Source organism: Schistocerca piceifrons, chromosome 3 (genome assembly GCF_021461385.2).
Source record: "Schistocerca piceifrons isolate TAMUIC-IGC-003096 chromosome 3, iqSchPice1.1, whole genome shotgun sequence".
In the NCBI taxonomy this organism is placed as follows: Eukaryota; Metazoa; Arthropoda; class Insecta; order Orthoptera; family Acrididae; genus Schistocerca; species Schistocerca piceifrons.
The window spans coordinates 802,373,145-802,380,098 of NC_060140.1; the positions used below are offsets into that span (position 1 = coordinate 802,373,145).

The 6,954-nt window shown below is 46.7% G+C and overlaps 1 pseudogene; it reads right to left on the reverse strand.

Moving 5' to 3' along the window:
• Positions 1-987: 987 nt before the first annotated feature.
• On the reverse strand, positions 988-1,104 carry LOC124790846 (annotated as a pseudogene).
• Positions 1,105-6,954: the final 5,850 nt, after the last annotated feature.

Below are 6,954 nucleotides of genomic sequence, written 5' to 3' on the forward strand. Positions count from 1 at the left end.
CTATTTCGTAGAAATTTTCCAACCGTATCAGTCCACCCCTGGTATGATCAGTATCACTACATTCATATATTACCTTACGTAAGCACACAGACACAGTCGCTCTCACAGGGGTTATGGACTACGACACTTTCGGTCTTTTCCTCTCTGTGCCACAAAGAAGGTGTACTGTCTAGTTTGTTGCGCGTTATAAATGAAAGCGCAAGCTGTCGGGAGAGGAGAAGCGGTACGAGAATTTATCACAAATGTTAATTATTCTCTGACGTGTACGAGTGACGCACGACGACTAATTTTCGGGGCATCGTTAATGAGTTATTTCATTCGATGCAGTCGCCACTAGAGAAACCATTAAAACAGGAAGCATTCATTCCATTATCACGAAACGAAGTATACCAGTCCTCATCAAACGAATAAAATCGCCACTTCTTTGCGCATAAATAGGATACGGGTTTATGTGTCGGAAGGACAGTTTTTCGTGCAGTGTAACTTTTTACATGTACAAATCAGCTTTTTTTCTCTGGTTGCACACCCGTCAGTGTTTTCTTTAGAAATCATAACACCTCATTATTTACATTCATGATTTAGACGCTGCAGTGTTTGTTATAAGCCATCTCCCCTTTCTTGGAGAATTAATCAGCATTAAACATTTAAAACATTTTCTTCTGATAAACTATTAAGCTTATCTACATGGAACCTCCAGTTCCGTCTCCTGACATTTATGCAGGTGTTGAAAAAAGTAAATGGCGTTATACACCCTTGTTTGTTAAAATTTCTTCAGGCTTTGGTATAGCACTCCGTCTTCAGGCCACAAGTGGCCCATCGGGACCATCCGACCGCCGTGTCATCCCCAGTGAGGATGCGGACAGGAGGGGCATGTGGTCAGCACACCGCTCTCCCGGTCGTTATGATGGTTTTCTTTGACCGGAGCCGCTACTATTCGGTCGAGTAGCTCCTCAATTGGCATCACGAGGCTGAGTGCACCCCGAAAAATGGCAACAGCACATGGCGGCTGGATGGTCACCCATCCAAGTGCAGGCCACGCCCGACAGCGCTTAACTTCGGTGATCTCACGGGAACCGGTGTATCCACTGCGGCAAGGCCGTTGCCCAGTCTTTGGTATACTTCTGCTTATGTTGATGTTCCACATTATCTATAAACTTTTCATAACATTTATTAACTGGTTGGGATACCCACTACAAACCACTGGCCAGAGGGTACTGCTGTTAAACATAAACAAAGGCCTTGACAGAGTCTGCAAAAGCTATAGGCATGTGAATTTTTGTCAAAATCTTTTCCTTCCTACATTATTTGTTGTAAATCTAACTGAAAAAGTGAAACGCTACGGTGGAGGATTCGTCTTGAAAACGACTCCCTTACTGTATCATTTGCTACATTACGTTTATCCGTTAAGCAATACCGATTTTTAAAATGTCTCAAGGAGTTTAAATTACCGTATGTCCGTGCATGTGTGTGGATGCGTATATTTATATGAGTCACAGCATTTGTTGGCAGCAATAACTTAAAAGTGACGGTGTTGTTCATTGACCTTGCTCAACAGTTGAAGCAGTTGCAAAGGACCTTCAGTCTTATATCAGTTTTCTGACTCTTAATCTTGCATAACTGTTGACGTATTTTCTAACTACACTCCTGGAAATTGAAATAAGAACACCGTGAATTCATTGTCCCAGGAAGGGGAAACTTTATTGACACATTCCTGGGGTCAGATACATCACATGATCACACTGATAGAACCACAGGCACATAGACACAGGCAACAGAGCATGCATAATGTCGGCACTAGTACAGTGTATATCCACCTTTCGCAGCAATGCAGGCTGCTATTCTCCCATGGAGACGATCGTAGAGATGCTGGATGTAGTCCTGTGGAACGGCTTGCCATGCCATTTCCACCTGGCGCCTCAGTTGGACCAGCGTTCGTGCTGGACGTGCAGACCGCGTGAGACGACGCTTCATTCAGTCCCAAACATGCTCAATGGGGGACAGATCCGGAGATCTTGCTGGCCAGGGTAGTTGACTTACACCTTCTAGAGCACGTTGGGTGGCACGGGATACATGCGGACGTGCATTGTCCTGTTGGAACAGCAAGTTCCCTTGCCGGTCTAGGAATGGTAGAACGATGGGTTCGATGACGGTTTGGATGTACTGTGCACTATTCAGTGTCCCCTCGACGATCACCAGTGGTGTACGGCCAGTGTAGGAGATCGCTCCCCACACCATGATGCCGGGTGATGGCCCTGTGTGCCTCGGTCGTATGCAGTCCTGATTGTGGCGCTCACCTGCACGGCGCCAAACACGCATACGACCATTATTGGCACCAAGGCAGAAGCGACTCTCATCGCTGAAGACGACACGTCTCCATTCGTCCCTCCATTCACGCCTGTCGCGACACCACTGGAGGCGGGCTGCACGATGTTGGGGCGTGAGCGGAAGACGGCCTAACGGTGTGCGGGACCGTAGCCCAGCTTCATGGAGACGGTTGCGAATGGTCCTCACCGATACACCAGGAGCACAGTGTCCCTAATTTGCTGGGAAGTGGCGGTGCGGTCCCCTACGGCACTGCGTAGGATCCTACGGTCTTGGCGTGCATCCGTGCGTCGCTGCGGTCCGGTCCCAGGTCGACGGGCACGTGCACCTTCCGCCGACCACTGGCGACAACATCGATGTACTGTGGAGACCTCACGCCCCACGTGTTGAGCAATTCGGCGGTACGTCCACCCGGCCTCCCGCATGCCCACTATACGCCCTCGCTCAAAGTCCGTCAACTGCACATACGGTTCACGTCCACGCTGTCGCGGCATGCTACCAGTGTTAAAGACTGCGATGGAGCTCCGTATGCCACGGCAAACTGTCTGACACTGACGGCGGTGGTGCACAAATGCTGCGCAGCTAGCGCCATTCGACGGCCAACACCGCGGTTCCTGGTGTGTCCGCTGTGCCGTGCGTGTGATCATTGCTTGTACAGCCCTCTCGCAGTGTCCGGAGCGAGTATGGTGGGTCTGACACACCGGTGTCAATGTGTTCTTTTTTCCATTTCCAGGACTGTATTTCCCCTGGTTTTGAATTGACTGGATTGACATTATTGTGGCTTATCATGCAGTATTCCGGCATTCAATAATTATTTTGTGTGATAAATTGTTGTATGTGTTATTTAACAAAGTTATTTTAGTAGCCTTAGTCAAAGCAGACAGCCTTAAATCTGTACTGGAAAGGAAAAATTATTCAGAGAATCATTCGCATTGTCGTTTGCGTGATATTTGAGTCACAGACAATACGGAACAAATTATAGGATTATCACACCTTCAGAATTTGGGAGAAAATGTGTTTCTTTAAATCAAAGTTACTAATTTTGCGAATCATTTACGTTCAAATAAACGTAAGCGTTTCTGTGTTATGAGAACAACTATTGGGCCAATTAATTAGGCACCCAGTGGAATTGTCTAGAAAGTACTGGTGACTTATTTTTGTCAAATGATGATAGCTCCAACCGTTTCAGAGTCTTTAAGATTTGCAACACATTTATGAAAATCTTTGCTTGCTTTTGCTCTCATGTTCCTAAAAAAACAGAACGACTAGAGATAGGACGTTCATATTCATAGCACATGTTAATTAGTATGTTGTGCATAAATGATCAGCATTTCAGTCACCTCGGTTGAGCAAGTGTCCTGTTGCACAGTAGCCACGGGGTCCGCCATGGGCCCTGACAACTTGTTCCATGCGTGATGGCATCGAAACGTATAAGACGCGAATGGCGTTCTGTGGCATAGCCATACATGCTTCATTCAATTGGTTCCAATGTCCATCTGTGGTGGTTGGTACTGGGTCACAGTGCTCAACCCGTCGTTTCACCATGTCCCACACATTTTGGGTTGGCGACAAGTCCGGCGATCTGGCGAGCCAGGGCAAAAAGCTGATAACCTGCGATACCAAGAAGGCACGTGTTCGTGCCGCAACATGTCGTCGTGCAGTGCATTGCCTTGCTGAAAAATCGTGTCTGGAGTGTTGTACAGAAATGGTATGGCTATGGGTCGCAGGATGTCATTCACGTAGGTCACACTGGTCACAGTGACCTAAACACGCACCAACTGTGATTTTTGGTTGTACCCCAATAGCACCCCACACCAAAACGCCTTGAGCTCGCGCTGTATGTTTTGTGCGAATACGCTCATTCTGACGCCGCTCTCCCTGTTTGCGGCGAATCAAAATCCGGCCATCATTTTCTGACAAACAGAACCTGTATTCGTCTGAAAGCGCTATAAGATGCCATACCTGTCCCCAGCAACGCCGTTCCATACACCACTGCCGTCTAGCACGTTTTTGCACATTCGTGATAGGTAGGCAAATAAATGGACGACGCGCATGTAACCCATGTCGCAATAAACGGCGACAGGCTGTCACCCCATTAGCGTACGATGTGTTCCACTGTTGCGCCACAGCGGAGGAGAATGCGATTTGTGCTTCATTGCCATCGGAGGAGCTGTCGAGTTTCTCAGGTCGCGGTCTGGGTGGTGCGACCTGAACCATCTCGTCGTGTTCTGCGCCCTTCCGTGAGCCACTCTGCACACACCAGTTGCACTGCCGAAATACTTCCTTCCACGCGAGCAACAGTTTCCCGGATGGATGCATCACGTTCTCTCAAGCCAATAATGCGCCCTCTTTCAAACTCACTGATTTGACGGTACGTCTCGCGCATACGTCTGCGAGGCATTCTGCACATCTGCTCAAGTCCCACTGATCCGTTACTGCAGGCAACATTTTACGGGTAGGTGGTGTCGGGCCGCGATATCGATGTTGACCTTGAGCCCGACCACCGACATTGTTCAAAAGCTAACATGAGGACACTCCAAAAGAATTGCACACTATTTTTATAAAAATATAGTTTTCATTCTGCATGTGTAGATACATCCTTCCCGCTTGTTTTCAAACTTAGTTCAACCTGTTCCCGTGAGTGGCGCCGTCACACCATGTCTATAAGATGGCTGCTACATTTGACGTTCGTCAGAAGCAACGTGCTGTCATAGAATTCCTGTGCTGTGAAAAGGAGACAGTGGGAAACATCCACAAGAGGTTGAAAAAGGTGTTCGCAGATGCTGCTGTCGATCGCAGTACAGTTTGTCGGTGGGCAAGCAGGTTACGTGATGAAAGCGGGCACGGCAATATTGAGGAAGGATTGTCCTCGCAACGGCAGGCCTCGTGCTGCACACACTCCAGACAATGTGCAGAGAGTTAACGAATTGGTGACTGCTGACAGACGCATCACAGTGAACGAATTGTCACGCTACGTTGGGATAGGGGAAGGAAGTTTTTGCAGAATACTGAAAGTGTTGGCGTTAAGAAAGGTTTGTGCCAGGTCGGTTTCCAGGATGTTGACAGTGGCTCACAAAGAAACAAGAAAAACGGAATGCATTGAACTTTTGGAACAGTACGAGAATGGTGGAGATGGATTTCTTGGAAGAACTGTTGTAACGTCCCCTTAGAACAATTACTGAATTACTGTGCTGATAAACCTCTTACATTATTTGATTTTCAAACAGCTGAGCAAAACTGAACGTACTCAGACATTTCGCTCTTTACCTATTCTGATCAAGACTAAACTGACACACAATTTTTTTTTTTAGCGCAACGCAATCTGACTTTCAATAATCCCTACAAAAGAATGGCGCTGACTAACAATAACCTATACCTTTCACAAATCACTTACCTCACAAAAATCTTCGTTACTCGAACTACTGCAACACAGCGAACGCCACTACTGCCAGCTAAATACACTTTTCAAACTACTAAGGCACTAACTCCTGATAGGCATAGTTAGCAAATGAAAGATTTTGATAGAGAACAAACAATGTATTTAACTTAATAGTGTTCAAAAGTCATAATATATATAGCAGTTCATGGCATCCAGTCTTACAAATTTACTGGCTCTGACGGACACACGTCCAGATCATCCGCTCTCAAAATTCCGCCATCTCTCTCCCCACATCCACCACACCATTGCTGGCGGCTCACCTCCAACTGCGCAACGCTACGCGCTGCTAACAGCCAACTGCCCAACACTACAATAGCCAACCAACGACAATGCAAACCAGCCACAGACTGCACGCAGCACAGCCAGTGATTTTCATACAGAGCGCTACGTGGCGGTGGCGTTACCAATATAAGAACCTAAACAGCCTAATTACACTGTGACAGGTGATGAAACATGGTTCCATCATTTGTCACTAGAGACGAAGAGGCAGTCAATCGAGTGGCATCATGCGAATTCACCCAAGGAAAAAAATTCAAAACCACACTTTCTGCTGGAAAAGTTATGGCTACAGTGTTTTTCGGTTCCGAAGGACTCTTGCTTGTGGACATCACGCCAAGTGGAACCACCATAAATTCTGATGCATATATGTGATGACACTGAAGAAACTTCAAGCTCGACTGAGTCGTGCTGTTGCACGACAATGCACGGCCTACATGTCAGTCAAAAACCCATGGAAGCGATCACAAAACTTGGATGGACAACACTGAAACACCCACCTTACAGTCCTGACCTGGCTCCATGTGACTATCATCTCTTTAGGAAACTGAAAGACTCTCTGCGTGGAACAAGTTTGAAGATGACTCCCTTGTGCACCCTGCCAAACAGTGGCTCCAACAGGTTGGTCCAGAATTTCACCGTGCGGGTATAAAGGCGCTGGTTCCAAGATGGCGTAAGGCAATTGAGAGGGATGGAAATTATATTGTTCCTAAAGGATGTATCTACACGCTGTAAAACTTTCAAACATGTAGAATAAAAGATGGACTTTTTAAAAAAAATAGCGTGCATTTCTTTTGGAGTGACCCTCGTATTTCTGCAGAACATATGTATATGTCCTGTGAATATGAACGTCCTATCTCTAGTTGTTCTGTTTTTTTCTGAACACGAGTATACTTGGAACTTGGTGAAAGAGGAGA